Raw genomic sequence first — 18,130 nt, forward strand, 5'->3', positions numbered from 1 at the left:
TCATACGAGTTTGTTAGTTTTTTGTATGAGGCATCTATTTTATCATCTGGTCCAATGAGAACTCTCGTACGAGCCAGTTTAGCAGATAAAATTTTTGTTATCTTTTATTGTCCAGTCTAGTGAGAATTGTTGTACAAGCCAATTTAGCAGGGAATTTTGTGTCATTATTTTTCGTCTGGTTCTATGAGAAAGCTCAGACGAGTTTGTCTTTTGTTGTGCAAAGTTTTTGGTTTGTCGTATGAGCCTATCTAAATTGTCGTTTGAGGCTATGTAATCTGTCGTACAAATTTATGTCTCTATCTGTCCAAAACTATCTTCTTGCATGTCTTTTTCAGCTTGGTCAGTTTATAGTGAGCATAAACACCTGTTATCTGTCATTTTGTGCTTATATTGTCTCCTTGGTTCGTTTGGTCAAGTTATCATCTATCAAATCAGACTCTAGAAATAGACACCTCAAGATTTTCAAGTATTCACATTCAACAAGCTCAAGATCTAAACATCTCAAAGTGCATTATCACTCTCTTCGATAAACTGATCACTCAAAACATAGTTTCTCATCAAGATCTATCATCCTCTATCACAAAAGTACAATGTTTGGTCAGAATAATCTTGTCCCGCATCATAGGATATATCGTTCCTATTGGACTTGGTTTTTTTATCAAAATCATCATCATTGAACTCCAAAACCGAAGATCGAAAAACTTGCAAAATTTTAAACACTTGAATTATCTTTTCCTGTCATATTACTCTATCACATTTACATTAATAGTTGATCACTTATCAAGACAACTTTTGGACAATCGAATCCCAACACAATATCTAACACACATGTATGCTCATTTTAACCAGGGCCCAAAGACGAAAGATTGTAGAAACAAAAATAGAAACATTGGAAATAACTGAAGAGCAGAGAACCATGGAACATGAAGATGAAATACAAGTTGAAGAGGAAATAACATAACATGTCAAAAATTATAGAAAGAGCATTAGTCGATACAATAGTGTCTAAAGATCTAGATATAGATCAATTCCAAACCATGGTGGGACACCTCATGACCCCTCACTGCTTATCATTCACCAAAGAAGATGACATGTCCTTGAAACATCCCCATAATGCTCCCTTGCATATAGAAGTCATCATTCATAAGACGCAAGTTTAACATGTCCTAATAGATGGAGGAGCTAGCTTAAACATTTTCTCTTTGAGTCTAGTCTGTGCTCTAGCTTATTCAGAAGATGTAGTTGATCCCCCCAAAAAAGATCACTATTAAAGCCTATGATGAAGAAGAGCATTCCTCTAAAGGAATTATGATGTTACCCATCAGAGTGGGACCTTTACAGAAAGACACAACATGCCAAGTTCTAGACTTGGACTTATCATACAACATACTCTTGGGAAGACCCTAGATACATGACATACATGATGTGCCATCAACATATCATCAATGCCTAAAGTTTCCCTACAATGGGTAGGGAATCATGATCTCATCAGATTCAAATCCATTTCCGTATTTTAGTAATCTCAAACTAGCTCAAGAAGTCATTGTTCCTCATAATAGGGAGGCATCATCTTCAAAAACACAATCTAAAGAAAAATCATTTGCCTGAATTTTGTCAAGTATGGAAAAAAAAATGCAACTAAGAGATCAAGGGAATGGAGAATATTCAATATCACAATTACCACTTTCTCCTAAGTCCTTTGGAAAACCATCAAACTCTAAACAACAACCAATCGTGAAACATCTTCCGATATTTGATGGATCATTTGTTAGTGTTGGGACCTTTTCAGAGGAAATAGAAGACAAAGATGTACTACAGTGGCTATACAAGAATGAATAAGTTCAACAAAAGATCAACAATGTCCGCATACCTACATAAAAGTATGGAAAAGGATTTAACATTCTCAAAAAGATGGGATACACTAGAACAGGTCCTATAGGGAAAATAAAAGAAGGTATATTAGAACCTATCCAACCTCACACTCAATAGGCTACAAACAAAATAGGATTAGGGTATGGATAGGTTACTCTACCAGAAGACAAATCTTTTAGCCAACAACAATAGGAATATGAAAACATACAAGAACAACTAGTAATTGAAAGAGAAGAAATATCAGCTGAGCAACAAACACAAGCAAACATGAAATTGGAAAAGAAGTAAGCTTCAAATCATCAAGAAAAATAAACTAAAACACCTTTCAAGCAGCCTTAAATCTCAATCAAAACAAGCACGAACCTAGTACTAAGCAAGGAGAGCTCATAACAAGGTTGACAAAACTCAATCTCAGTCCCAAAGAGGTCAAATATGAAAGAAGAAAAGATATAGCAAGAAAAGTTGAAGAAACAAATCAAACACTATATGAACAAATCTATAGATTGCAAGCTCCAAGTGATACAGATTTTAATGAATGGGAATGGGATTCCTATCTCTGAAGAATCAACTGAAGAAAATTTCTTTGAAGAAGATGTAGGAGTTGAAAATTTCTTTGAAGAAGATGTAGGAGTTGATGTAGCTCACACGTATGCAGAGCAAACGTTAGGAACTAGCTCACTTGAATTAGAATCACATTTGGCTGACTTGGACTTAATTGAGGACAATCAAGAGCTTCTGGTGCAAGTTCATTCTAATGAGAATACCATTCTAGACATCGACATAAATATCGAAAACTTTGATACATCCATCATGACCCTTGATACTCTCAAAACATCTCAACCTGATGATCCCCTACCTCTAATCCACCCCGAACTTATTGATTGGGAAAATGAAGGACATACTATTGTTGATACCTTTCTGAATGACCATGCCATATCCATATATCTTAATGCAATTGAACCCACAACAAAATTTCACCAGGAAAATCAGCAACGCATCTTCCAGTCAAGTGGGTGCCAAATCTCCTAGTCGCAAAAAAATAAATAAAGAAAACAATATCAAGTCTAATGCTGAAAACCATTTCTTGGCAACATTAGATCAAGAAAAAGTAAAACAAAAGGATGCATCTAATGGTGAAAACCTCCTCGAGGCACTGGAAGATGGGAGATTTGACACTTTACCTACACACTATCAAGAAAGGTCATCCATTTTGATCGAACCAACAGAGGTAGTTAACATTGGGACAACAGAGCAACCAAAGATCCTACATCCAACAACTTCTCTGTCAGAAGAAGAAATGAAACAATATATGAAATTATTCAAATGATGACAAATCAATTTCGGCTGGTCATATGCAGACATGTCGGGGTTAGATCTAGAGCTTATTATGCATCACTTAAATGTCAGTCCAGGAGCCAAACCAGTTAAACACAAGTTAAGGAAAATGCATCCACATATTGCTCTTCTAGTCAAAGAAGAATTAAAGAAATTATAGGATGTCGGATTCATCAGACCTATATCTTATCCTCAGTGGGTATCCAACATCGTTCCTATTTCCAAACTAGATAAAAGTATCAGAATATGCACAAACTTCAGAGATCTTAATAATGCATGTCCAAAAGATGATTTTCCTTTACCTAACATTGATATCATTGTAGATTTAATTGTTGGACACTCCATGTTTTCTCTAATGGATGGTTTCTCTGGATACAATCAGATTAAAATAACACCTGAAGATCAAGAAAAGACAAATTTCACATGTTCATGGGGTACTTTCTGTTGGAACGTCATGCCTTTTGGACTAAAGAACGCAAGTGCTACATATCAAAGAGCTATGACAACGATATTCCATGACATGATGCATACGTTCATGGAAGATTATGTGGATGACATCTTGGCCAAATCATACAATAGAGAAGACCATATAGGAATACTAGAAAAGATCTTTGACAGGTTAGAACAATATAAGCTACAGCTCAATCCTAAGAAATGTGCTTTTGGTGTCACTTCAGGCAAGCTATTGGGATACATTGTTTCAGCTAGAGGTATCAAAGTAGATCCAGCTAAGGTCAAAGCAATCATGGAGATGGAATCTCCCAAGAATATAAGTCAACTAAGATCACTCCAGTCAATCAAAAGATTTGTTGCTCAACTGGCAAATAAATGTCAGCCATTTACTCATATGTTGCACAAAAATGTTCATTTAAAATGGGACCATCAATGTGAGGATGCATTCAACAAGATCAAGGCATATCTCATGCAACCACTTGTCCTAATGTCACCAATTCCAGGAAAGCCATTATTACTCTATGTATCGACCACTAAAGTATCATTAGCAGTTATGCTTGCACAATAGGATAATGAAGAAAAAGAACGAGCCATCTACTACATCAACAGGACATTAGTGGGATATGAGATCAACTATTCACCAACATAAAAAGCATGTTTGGTGGTATTTTTTGCTTCTCAAAAATTAAGACACTATCTACTATCTCACTCCATCAAGTTGATAGCTAAAATTGATCCATTGAAGTATTTACTCAGCAAGGCAACATTAACAGGAAGATTAGCAAAATGGATCATGATCCTGAGTGAGTTTGATATTGAATGTGTTGATAGAAAAGCTATAAAGGGACAAGTCATTGCAGACCAACTAGCCGAGGTACCACTTCAGGATAATCGTCCTTTGCAGATTGAATTTCCCGATGCTGATATCCTAACGGTCACAACAAAAACATGGCAATTATACTTTGATGGTTCATATACACAACATGGATCGGGAACATGTATTCTATTCATTACACCACAAGGTCACACAAATCCAAAAGAATAGAAATTAAGCTTTCCATGTACCAACAATACAACAAAATATGAAGCTTTGGTTACAGGTATCAAAATGGCTATAGAATGGAACATTACACAACTTCAAGTCTTTGGAGACTCTTAGCTTGTCATCAATCAAATCAATGACGATTATCAAACAAAGGATAAAAGTTAATGCCTTATAAAAAGATGGTTGATGATATAAAGAAATACTTTGTAGAAATAACTTTTCAACAAATTCTAAGGAATGACAACAAAGCAGTAGATGCCATGGCTACACTTGCTTCTCTCCTTCAGACACAGGAAAATCAACAATGTTATGAATTCCTGGTGGAAGAGTTGTTTTACCCTGCTCATAATTGTCTTGATTCCCAAACTATCTGTCACCTCATTGGACATGATTCCTCCCGTTATGGCCAAACTTACACATACCTGAAAGATAACACCCTACCTCCTGATTTATCAAAAAACCAAAAGAGAAACTTTATTTTCCAATCCTCCCATTATACTCTCATCACGGATACCCTATTTAAATGAGGTCTGGACGGTACTCTTTTAAGATGTCTCAAACAAGAAGAATCTGAGAAGGCCTTAAATAAAGTCCATAACAAAATTTGTGGCACTCATTCAAGTGGTCTTACCCTTTCGAAAAAAATCATACGCTTGGGCTATTATTAGCCAACTATGGAACAAGATTCTTTTCAGATAGCTAGAACATACAAACAATGTCAGATCCATGGGAATTTGATTCATGCACTAGCATAAGAACTTCATTCTTTGGCAACATCTTTGCCTTTCTACCAATGGGGTCTTGATCTAGTAGGAAAAATAAATCCTTCTTCATCTAATGGTCACAAATTCATCCTTGTAGCTACATAATATTTCACAAATATCACAAAAAAACAAATTGCTGCATTTATCTTGAACTACATCATTTGTTGCTATGGAATACCCATGACCATTATCACTGATAATGGGCGACCGTTCAAGAATCAAGATGTATAAGAGCTATGTGAGAAATTCAAGATCCAACACAAATTTTCTGCACCCTACTATCCACAAGGGAATGGGAAAGCAAAAGCATCAAACAAAACTATTATGAAAATGCTTAAAAAGACAATGAATGATGTTGCCAGAGATTGGCATATTCAATTGAACCCTTCTCTATGGGCCTACCATACTAGTATCCACACACCAAAATGTGCCACACCTTTCTCTCTTGTTTATGGATCAGAATCAATATTTCCAATAGAAGTAAAGATACCTTCTCTACAAGTATCTTAAAAAGATCTTATCCCAGATGAAGAACATCAAGTGTCTCGATTGCAGGAGTTAGAATTGATCCATGAACAAAGACAAAATGCCTTTGATCATTTAAAACTATATCGGCAAAGAATGTGTCGAATTTATAATCACATGGTCAAACCATGAGTCTTTCATGTTGGAGAACTAGTACTAAAGGAAAATCCATACAACCAGGCAGATCGAGAAAAGAAAGGAAAGTTTGAACCAAACTAGTTAGGTCCGTTTGTAGTCACGACATTATTTGGGTCAGGAGTATATCAGCTATCAACACAAGACAGGGATCAGCTCGAGGAACCCATCAATAACATGCATCTGAAGAAGTTTTATGTCTGAAAAAGCAGAAAATCCAAAAAAAGTTTTATGTTTGAAAAAGCAGAAAATCCAAAAACATTGAAAAAATAGATGAATCCAAAAACAGTGAAAAAGGAGAAAATCCAAAAATAGTGAAAAATAGAAAATCCAAAAAAAATCAAATATGAGAAAAAGTGGAATAAAAAAATATGGTGAAAACTTGGCAAATAGGCGCTATGTATTATTTCATGCATCCTTCCGCTTGCATTCATTCAGTGCTATTCATATCCATAATAAAGCCTTGTACATACGCAGGCATCCCGGGTGGCTCCTCGCCATGGTTTGGATCATTGGATATATCATAATAAATTTGTTTCTAGGCTTGGGGCAAAATCCTGCACCTAGCTGGGGGCAAAATTTTCAATCATTTTGAGCTTAATCAAACAGGTAGAACAATACTCAGGCAACACGTATCAAGAGAAAATTGAGATACATCCAACATTGAACACGAGATCAAATTGTTAACCATCAAACTATCGCATGTCGATCTAAGCACATTCACACACTTTTCAATGGATGGTATATTTTGGATAATGATTTTAGCATGATTGTTCAGCTTTTCTATCTTGATTTTCGCTATCATGATTTCTAAGTGACTCTAGGATGTCTTTAACTAGAGGAACATGGAAGGAACATGATATTTTTTCGGTCTATAAATTAGTCATTAATATGTGCAATTTTGTCTCAGGACATGATCATCAGAGTATCATCGAAGACATTTCTGATTTGCATATTGAAATGGTTAATACTATTTGGTTTACGTAAGCAACACTCATGTCATCTTGGTTCAATTATACCTCGATGCTTGTGCTAACTTGCAATATCAAAATCTAGGAAAGTAGTGCTCAGATCATCATGGTTTAATTATACCATCGATGTTTGCACTTACTTCCCACATTTTAAAAAGCTCAACGATGAAAAAATGCAATAACCTAGTGACTGCTTTGGTCGTAGCTTTACATTTCATTTGCATTTATCTGACATTTCATTCTTGCATGGGATCCAACATGCTCATTCTATCCAAGGTTAAATCTATCACAGGAATCATCAAAGTATCATCATAAGTGTATACGCAATCAACCTGATGACTCATCTATCTCTAGATATGGTCAACCCAATGCAAATCTTATATTCCCTCCTCAACAGAACCAACATCAGTATATCTAAATCTTCCTGCAACTTGATATCAACAAACTGTTAGTTCTTTATCCAATCAGGCTTATCAATTCTATCAATCAATCACATCTAAATCGATCCTATCATGTCTTGTACAAGATGTATCTTTCCTGAAACCAGAGATTCTGATCATGTCTTATACAAGATATATTGTTCCTGAAACCAGACACTTTGATAATCTTTGTCTTATACAGGAGGTGTCATTCCTAAAACCAGATTGAATCTCGATCTTATCAATCTAATCAATCAAGATTTATAAATAATAAAAAACCACATCACTGTGATCGTAGAACTCGCATTTTCATCAACCAGAGTTGCAGAAATCAAATCATTTCTAATCGGGATATCAATTTTGCAAAGATCCAAAAACTCCAAAGGTCAATTATCTCAATTGATCTCCCGAGGGGGCATCATCGTATCACAATTTATCAATCGATAGCTGGGGCATCCTATCGAACCAATATCATCATTAAAATGAGATTATTCTTTGAATCAATGTGTCATCACACCTCACTTCAAAGAGGGGCAAAATGTATACACCTTAAAATGATTTGAAGATAATCAATTAAATAAGCAATTATTTAATTAATCCCCCTTCCCAATTTAATTGAATTCATTAGGTAGTTTGATTAAATTCTCCCTTTAATCTACTTATTAATAAATCTAAGGATTTATTTAATAGGTTCATTCCATAGTCCCCTTTGATTAAAATAATTCAAATTAATTAATCTTCCCCCCATTTCAATCAATTCATCTAATCCCCTAATTAATTAAAACAAATCAATTTATGAGTTGTTGAGAATTAATTAGTCTTTCCTATTATTTGAATTTTTAAATTCAAATTACCCACATGCCTCCTAACTTCTAACCACCTAACCTAACCATCCCTCTAACCTAACCTTGGGTCTGCCTAACCCTATCCTACCTTACACATTCTAACCTCCTTATCCTAACCTCCTATGGTGTCGATATTTTGTTCTTGAGACACATGGCACTTTGGCCACATGTCTCCTCTCTTGGACACTTGCCCTTTTATGAGCAAAGTTCCTTGACACTTGTCACCACAAAGATGACAAGTGTCTCTTCCTCCAACCTCTTCTCCAACCTCCTCCAATTTCACCCTTGATATCTTCAGACTCAATCTTGATCATTGATTCCTGCCACCTCACCCTTAGCCTTGGAAATCCTATAAATATCCCCTATTTTGGAGCACAAAGGATCCAATCTCATTATCAATTTAGGAATTGTTACTATAGGCATATCATTTGAGCATTATTGTTATAGGCAATTGCATTAGTTTAATTTGATCATTTTCTAGCATAATTGTTGAATCATGTAGCTTAATCAATCTCTTTTCTAGCTTAATTGCATCATCAATCATAGCTTAATCATGCATATCATTATATTAATTAGTCTCTTGGATCAATCTAGCCTAATCAATCTCATCTTTGCATATCATTATCATTTCAAATCCTCCATCTAGGTGTAGTCAAGTCACTGAGATTGCTTATCCAGATCTGAGAGAAAATTCATACTCACGTCTCTTAGGAGGTGATAGGTCGGTTTGTCATGGCTCATCTTTATTTGATTTTAATTTGCTAACCATGCTTGTAATGATCTATTGAGTGTTTTGTGTTGCAGCTATAGGTATCACACTTCATAGGAACGACAGTATGATGGTATGTTTGCATATGTGAAGTGTTAAGGTTAGTCATTTGGTCAATCGTCAACCTAAGCTAGCATGTGAGTGGTACCTAGTGAAATATCCTAGCTTGGGGGGTGGTTCCTAGTAGGTTCAACATTGGTTGAGTGGTTGGAGATTTTTTCCATTGGGATTTTTCCCTATTCTTTGGTGTTTCCTTCATGCGTGGACTTGGAGTTTTCATTATGCTGATTTTGGATCCTTGGGAGTAGATTTATGTATTGATTACTTCATGACTTGAGATAATTTTATTATGTTTTAGATTAAGAATGTTGTATAAGAAGAGAGTTAATCTCATGATTGTACTACTATGTAATTACAACCATCCTTGCATCCATGATTATGCTTTAAATTAAACCTTAAAATAGAAATATTATAAGTTACTAATATGTAAATAGAAAGAAAGAGGAAAAGGGTATACTCTTGCTAGTGATGTCTCATCATTTGTTAGCCATGTATTCCCTTGAATTGGATACATAGGATGTGTATAGATTTGTCATGCATAAAATGTGAGGCAGATTAGTTAATTGTAATGACATTGTGGTTATAGACATTTAGTTAAATCAGCAAATCAATCATTTATGTGGTATTAATATGATGGATAGCAATTGCATAGATGTGATTTCTATGCAATAGAATATGGATGTTTGTTTCTTTCTTCATGTTTTTTCTTATTTTGATAATGAAAATGAACTAATGCTTGAACTTTCAATATCTTTATGTGAATATAGATGTAACTAAGTAAATGTTAGCATCTTGTTATGAGATTAAATGATTTGACCAATGACATTAAACAAAAATCCCTCTTAGACAATCAATGTCAAAGCATGAAAACACAAATTAATTGATGGTATATTTGGAATCTTGGAACCAAGGACAATATCAAGGCTGAAAATTATATCGAAACTCAGTAAATAGATACCATTAAGAACTAAATGGGAATACATATGATCGTGTAAAGGCTGCAATAGATCTAATATTGCACAAAGAGTATCAATGAGTATATAGTTGCATAAGAAGGTTAATGTGCATGCTTTTGGTGATAGGGTGAGATAAGTTAGTGGATGTGTGATGCATTATGAAGTGGACAACATTATAGAAATATTCATTTTAGCCATAGTAGCTTATAGTTGTCATGGTAAGGTATAGATAAAAAGAAATAAAGTATATGCTTAGAGCTAAGTTCAAGGTTGGTCATTATGGTGTCTTGCTATTATGTTCAAGCTAAGGATAAGGATATGTATTCATAGGTACCGTGCATGAGCATGGTTTTAGCATGTAGGTTGTGATATGCATATGGATATGTAAGTTTGTAGTGATGTTTGCATTGGGTTCCCAAGTGGAGCTAGTGGCTTTAAGGAAGTATTTCGTACCTAGTTAGAGGTAAATGAGCAATGTTCATGATATCATGCATTAAGATTATTTAAGGACAAAATTAGTAGCATATCATGTGAAGTGTACATTATAGGTTAGTACGCACACATGCACTTGTATTTTTGTAGCAAGATAGGGTTAGATCATTAGGAACATAAAAGTGAATTATCATGATAATGGTAAATTAAATGTATTGATCATAAATCACAAATGATGTAGGACAAGTAGTGATGTCAATGCCCTAGGGAGACAATGAAACCATGTAAACAATTTAACCCTATAAATATGATTACACTGTGCTAGTAACGTAATGTATGTAACAATGGTTTAGCACTTAACATTAAATTAATACTATTGAACATATTCTAAAATATAATGTCTAGTTTGAGTTAAATGTAAACTTTATTATTAAAAAATTAAAATAAAATTTTTTTATCCCCCTCTTTGGGTCTAGTTGTAGTAAGTTTCTCTGGGGTTTGTTGGCGGGCATTACACACTGGTATCACAGCATAACATATGAGTTATGTGTTCTACACTAGGTACTCTGGTTATGCGCGAGCCCATTATGTTAGTTAGATGTTATCCTAGGATAATCCAATGGCTTTATCCCTGTTATTTATTTGTTGTAATTCCTAATTCAATGGCTTATTGTTTTCCCTTGCATATTGTCCAGTTAGGATGCCTGCTAGGCATAGTGGACGTGGACTGGGATGTGGACGTGGTCCTGGTAGTCACATGGGGACTCATAGGAACCCTCACCCTGAGGTTCCAAAGGAGTCACATTACAGTGAGCCATGCTAGGAGTAGCCTAGTCATGATGCAATACCATAGTTGGTGGCAGCACTGCAGGAGCTTCTTGGCCATTTAGGGCCAAGGCAGGAGGAGGATAGACAGGGTGAGGCTAGGTAGGAGGAGTCACACCAGTTAGAGTGTTAGGAGAGAGAGAGCTCATGCTCCCCTCCCAGGAGGAGAGTTGTGGTTGATCAAGAGGAGATAGCAGCTAGCCACATGAGGGATTTACTGAGAGATTGTCCTCCTACTTTTGATGTTTTAGGTACAGGGATGGAGGTCAAGACATGGTTGTTGGATATGAGTTGGTGTTTTTCTATGCACCCGTATAGAAACAACACCAAGGCTAGGTGTGCCATTATGCACCTACGTTACTTCACTTCCACTTGGTGGCTTACCGAGGAGAGGAAGCTAGAGCTAGACATTACCACAATCACTTGGGAGTTGTTTTTAGAGAGATTCTGAGCCATATTTTTATCATAGCCCTAGAGGCAATGTAAGGCTGATGAGTTTCATAATCTGAGGCAGGTTAGGATGATAGTTGATGAGTATGAGAAGAAATTCTTTGAGCTCAGACAATATGCATGGATAGTAGAGGATGAGATTATGCTCATACAACACTTTGTGTAGGGTCTTAGAGATTACATTTGGAGAGAGGTTTGCATGCACAAACCTAGGTTGCCATAGAGAAGGCGAGGATTGCCAAGGAGAATCACTCCTCCACTACAGGGAGCGTTATAGTAGGACAGGTTGCTAGTGCCCCAGTCATGGGTACAACTATTAGAGGTTCCCAACATCAATCTATAGATGTGGCTAGAAGCCACCCCTCCTCTTTCCGCAATAGCCAGCAGTTTATGAGGAAACAATCACAAGGTCAGAATTTTGTGAGAGTGGCTAGATTTTTGGCTGATAGGAGCTACATTCATTAGTAGCATAATAGGAGACCTGCTCCTTCATAGCCAGCTCAAAGATCATAGCCAACCTCTAGTAGAGGTAGTGTACAACAACTGTTTGCCACATCAGGGAGTAGAGTACATGACATAAGAGGGTGTTTTGCTTGTGGGCAGCAGGGTCATATAGCAATTCATTATCCTCAACACACATGACAAGTTATAGGATAGCAGAGGACAACTTGAGTAGAGCCCATTGTTGGAGGTTCAGGTAGGACTCACAGGGTTTTTGAGGCGGTTGACAACCATTAGGCCAAGCACTAGGCCACAGTGGTTAAGACATTAGGTGTGATAGGTGGTATCCCTTGCTCTATTTTATTTGATTCAGGAGCTTCAAATTCTTTTATTTCTCCCTATTTAGTTCAATGATGTAGGCTTTCTACAACAAAGTAGGACAATAGGTGGCAGGTAGAGCTAGCTACGGGGTCTAGGACAGTAGTGGATTCCCTTGTGCTTAGTTGTCCTCTAGTTTTGGGAGATCTTCATACCTAGGTGGATTTGCGTATTATGCCCTTGAGTTTCTATGACATAGTTCTTGGTATGGATTGGCTTGGGTTGCATCAGGTACATATAGATTGCAGGAGTAAGAGGGTGCAGCATGTAGACGACAGCGAGAAGAGTGTGGAGATTGTAGGCATTCAGAGGCCTATTTATCTTCGCATGATTTCTACCATGCAAATGAAGAGGTGTGCACAGAAGGGTTGTCGGTTGTTTGCAGTCAGGTTGATGGATGTAGATGAGGAGGCTAGTACAAAGGAGTTGTTACAACAACATCCTATCCTTCATGAGTTTGCAGGTTTTTTCCCTAGTGAGATTCGAAGTATGCCCCCATAATGAGACATAGATTTCAGGATTGATCTAGTGCTAGGAGTTGAGCCTATCTCTAGGGCTCCTTACAGGAGAGTTGAGTGAGTTGAGAGTACAGCTTGAGGATTTGCTGGAGAAGGGGTTTATCTATCCTAGCATATCCTCATGGGTGCCTCAGTGTTATTTGTGAAGAAGGATGGTTCTCTCTGACTGTGCATTGACTACAAATAGTTGAATAAGGTGATGGTGTAGAACCAATATCCCTTGCCTCAGATAGATGATCTATTTGATCAAATTAAGGATGCAAATGTCTTTTCCAAAATTGACCTTGATTCCAGATATCACCAGTTGAGGATCCATGAGGAAAATATTCATCGTACAACATTTCATACTAGATATAGGCATTATGAGTTCATAGTGGTGCCATTCGGTCTTACGAATGCACCTTCAATCTTCATGAGTTTGATGAATGGTGTGTTCAGGACCTATTTGGAAAAATTTGTATTGGTTTTCTTGAACAATATTTTAATTTATTCTAGATCAGTGGAGGAGCATGAGGATCATGTTAGACAGGTCTTGCAGTGTCTTAGGGAGAATTAGCTATACGCCAATTTGGCAAAGTGTGAGTTTTTCCAGATAGAGCTCAGATACTTAGGCCATGTTATTTCAGGAGAGGGCATCACAATTGATCCTTTGAAGATTAAGGTGATAGTAGATTGGCCAGAACCCACTAATGTGGGTGAGGTGTGTAGTTTTATGGGATTCGCTGGTTACTACTGCAGATATGTGCAGGATTTTTCTCAGATTGCTCACCCTATTACTTCCCTTCAGAGGAAAGGGAAGAAGTTTTTCTGGTTAGATTGTTGTGAGGAAACCGTCAAGACACTTAAGGAGAAGTTGACTAGTGCACTAATACTTGCAGTTCCAAATTCTTTGGGTGACTTTGTGGTTTGTACTGATGCTTCACTAGAGGGTTTAGGAGCAGTATTGATGCAGAATGGCAGAGTGATGGCTTATGAGTCGCAGAAACTCAAGGATCATGAGTTGAACTACCCCACTCATAATCTTGAGTTAGTGATAGTAGTACATGCATTGGTTCGTTGGAGAAATTTTCTGTCAGGGCATCAATTTGAGCTACACACAGATCATCGTTGTTTACAGTACATATTCAAGCAGCCAAATCTGAATGCTAGGCAAAGACAATGGATGGAGTTCTTGTGTGAGTATGACTTCGAGGTGAAGTTCATACAGGGTAACAGTAGTACAAAAACAACAATCTATGACTAAAAAAACTACCAAAAAATGCATATAAATGACTAAATTTGATGACGTGACCATTGGTATTTTATTGCCAGTCATAAATCGCGCGAACAAATTTATGACTAAACTATTTTAGTCATCTATTGGTTGTTTTGATTGATCAATTTGGTCATTGATTTGGTCATTGATTTTCTCATTGATTTAGTCACTAATTTAGTCATTAATTTAGTCATTGATTGTTGTTATTTGATTATTTTTATAGTCATGATAGTCACTAATTTAGTCATATATTTAGTCATTGATTGTTATTGACTAGTCATTTATTTATTCATTGATTTAGTCATTGATTTGGTCATTGATTTAGTTGTTAATTTAGTCATTGATTTTTGTTAATTGGTCATTTATTTAGTCATTAATTATTGTCAATTGGTAGTATATTTAGTAATTTTAATCATTACTTTGTCATCAACTGATCATATATTTAGTTATATTAGGGTACGATGGAATCGAACCACCATCCTCCTGCTTGTAAAGAAGGTGCTCTTCCATTTGAGATAACACCCTTTAAATAATAATTATACCATGTATCCTATGTTAGCCTATAAACATACATTTCTACAAAATTCAAAATCAAGTATTTGATAACAAAGAATCAATGTTTAAGGACATCACATCACTATCTAAAATATCTACAAGAGAGGATTTCAATGACCAATGACGAACTCTACATTTTGATAGTTCTGATACTTAATATAAGTAAAAATCCAATAGCCAACAAGATGAGAGGGGGGGGTGAATCATACAAACTTAATCATCAATGAAAACATCAGATTCAACCACGGTAACATATATCAGTCACATAATAAAACTGACAAACATGCAAACTCAAAAGCATATGAACAATATAAACTTCATAACACCAGATTTAATGTGGAAACCCAAATAGGGAAAAACCACTATGGGATTTCGGACCCACTAAGAAATATACTCTTCGAGAGTATGCTCGGTTAAAAGCCAATCTTGTTAAAGATTACAAAACACATTGCTAGATGTGACCCAGTTAAGGGATTTCCCTCGGATTTGTTAGGATCTTCACTTTGTTAGAAGTGACCTTGTCAAAGGATTTCAAACACTCATTTAGAATGTCACCTTGTTAGAGGATTTACATATAAGACTGTTAAGTCCACTCGGTTAAGAGATTTTCTGTTACTTTCACAAGCTAGCAGTAATACAATCTATCTGCAACTTTACATCTAAAATGCTAAAGCAGATTCTTATTTGTTCAACACAATCTAGACATAGAACTATTCTTGTCTGTCTGTTGGGCATCAATACTCTGTTATTCCAACAAGTCTTCAAGCTTCTGTGCTCGGTGATCACTATGTAGCATCCCTGTGCATACACTTGCCCGCATCCACTATTTATCAATAGTTCCTTATTTATAAGCAATCATCTAACCGCTTAATCTCCTTGATCACATTTCCCATGATCAATCATAGCCATCAGATCTTCAATCTTTTCCAAGTTCATTGTATCTTACAATCTAAAAAATGTTTTACCCCACCTTGGAACTTGCACAGTCATCTTGGAACTTGTGTTACGGTAATGCGGTTCAATCTAAGCTATAGATCTTCTTGCCGACTTTCCATTGCCTTAGATTTGTTAACAAACTTCTTCCATGGCTTGCCAATCATTGATCCACTCCAGCTCATTAGCTTCTTTCATTAAATATCACATGTAAAGATTTAATGCATTCTGTTATAGCTCAGTTACAACTCAGTGAATACTAAACTTTACTCGGTAGACATTCTGTCTTCATTAACCGATGGCGATAACCTTAGGGTTTACCGACTAGGTTCCTTAGGGTTTACCGACTAGGTTCTTTGCCTGATAACATAGTGTAGTATTAACCTTTACATTTTACAACATATGTATGATGTTAAAACAATCTAAAACATCAAGATCTCATCATTGTCTGACTCGGTAGAGTTGCCTATTGAATAACTTATCCCTTTATTCATCATATTCTTTCCTGTGTCTTTACCAACTTCTTTATAATCTTCATATCATATTTCTTAAGATATGGCAACATCATACTGAATTAGAAAATCAATTTCTTGACATCAATGACAAAATAATAATATCAAGACAGTAAAACATCTTTAATCAGTTATGTCCATAATCATCAACAACCTTCTCAATATCCTTGTTCTATTGCCAACACATTCAACTAAAATATCTACAAGAGAGGATTTCAAAACAACAAGATTGACTCACATATTTGTTTTTGCCCCATATCTCCTTGCTAACTTCTTTACATATTAAGAGTCATCAGGCACTAGAATATTATCAAATAAGGTTCCTGATCCATAGTAAGCAAGTCTTGTTTGAAGTTTGGATAATAAAGAATGCATCCCAAATTTGAAAAATGTAGCCCTCAAAGGGTATTATCTCATAGAATATAAAGAGCAATACTTTGCATCATATTCATGAAGAGATATAGAACAAACACAGTAAGCTATTATGCCTGAGGAAACAAACCCTACCAAGACGACAAGAAAATCACTGCTAAAATAGTGAGTTGGAAATAATTAAAGTTTGTAGTCTAGTACATGACAATAGAAAGAGGAGAGATTTGATGGTAACAACACAATGAGAGAATGTAAAAATAATAAAGAGCAGTCATGGAGGGTTTGGTGATTGTCTAGAAGCATAGTCCAAAGGCCTCAAGGCCATAAAAAGCAGCTCCAATCACAATGTGAGAAGACAGTAATAATAGTGAAAATTGACTTGCAATATCAGGGATGCTCATTGTCAAAACACCGAATAGAACAAAGATATGAGAAAGAGAGCCTTCTAAATAATAGTAAAACAATAGACTAGATCAAATCATGAATAGAGAGATGTTCTTAAAGGATATTTGTTATAGTCATAATATGCAAAGGATGCCAACAAGGATAAAGTTTAGGCTGAGTTGTAGCCCATATGCAGTATCCCCAAAGAGAATAAAAAAGGCTTCATGTCTATTACACTTTGAGGTATCAAAGACCCTGCCATGCCATATCAAAGGGGTTATAAAGAAATAACATAAGAGCTTCATAGTCACAACATGAAGAGATACAACTCATCAAAGAGAGTACTTTTAAAGGCACAATTGAAAGATAATAGAGAATAGGGCACTGGGCAGTCATATTTTTGAAGGATTTCTTGTCAAAACCTTCAATGATGCCAAGGTACAAAGATAGCAGGCCTAAAGGAAACAAATCTACTATCAAGACAGTGATGATAGCGGAAGTCATGGTTACTATCTGAGATGAGTGACCACCTCACCCATTTAATAAAGAGTAGAGAAGCTATTTGTGTTTAGGACAACCTTCATAGGGATCAAAGAATACTAATTTGGAACAAAGATAATACATACCATAGTCTCAAAGAATACACTCAATAAAATACAGTCCAACTCATGTGAATAGAAACAAAGAGCCACAAAAAACCAAACAATTTAGTGAAGGAATTGCTATAAGGTCAAAACCATACGCCCTGCTGGTAAACTACAATTCATCAAAATAATACAGAACAATGCCCAATGATAGGACAATTATATGAATGAAGTCAATAAGAGTCATCAAAGCATTCTCAGTATTGAGCCAAAATAACAATCTATAGGTCCTTATGATGTACAAGGGAAACATATCAATATATCTCAAAAACCGAAGTAGCC

The sequence above is a fragment of the Cryptomeria japonica genome, chromosome 1 (genome assembly GCF_030272615.1).
Source record: "Cryptomeria japonica chromosome 1, Sugi_1.0, whole genome shotgun sequence".
NCBI classification, from domain to species: domain Eukaryota; kingdom Viridiplantae; phylum Streptophyta; class Pinopsida; order Cupressales; family Cupressaceae; genus Cryptomeria; species Cryptomeria japonica.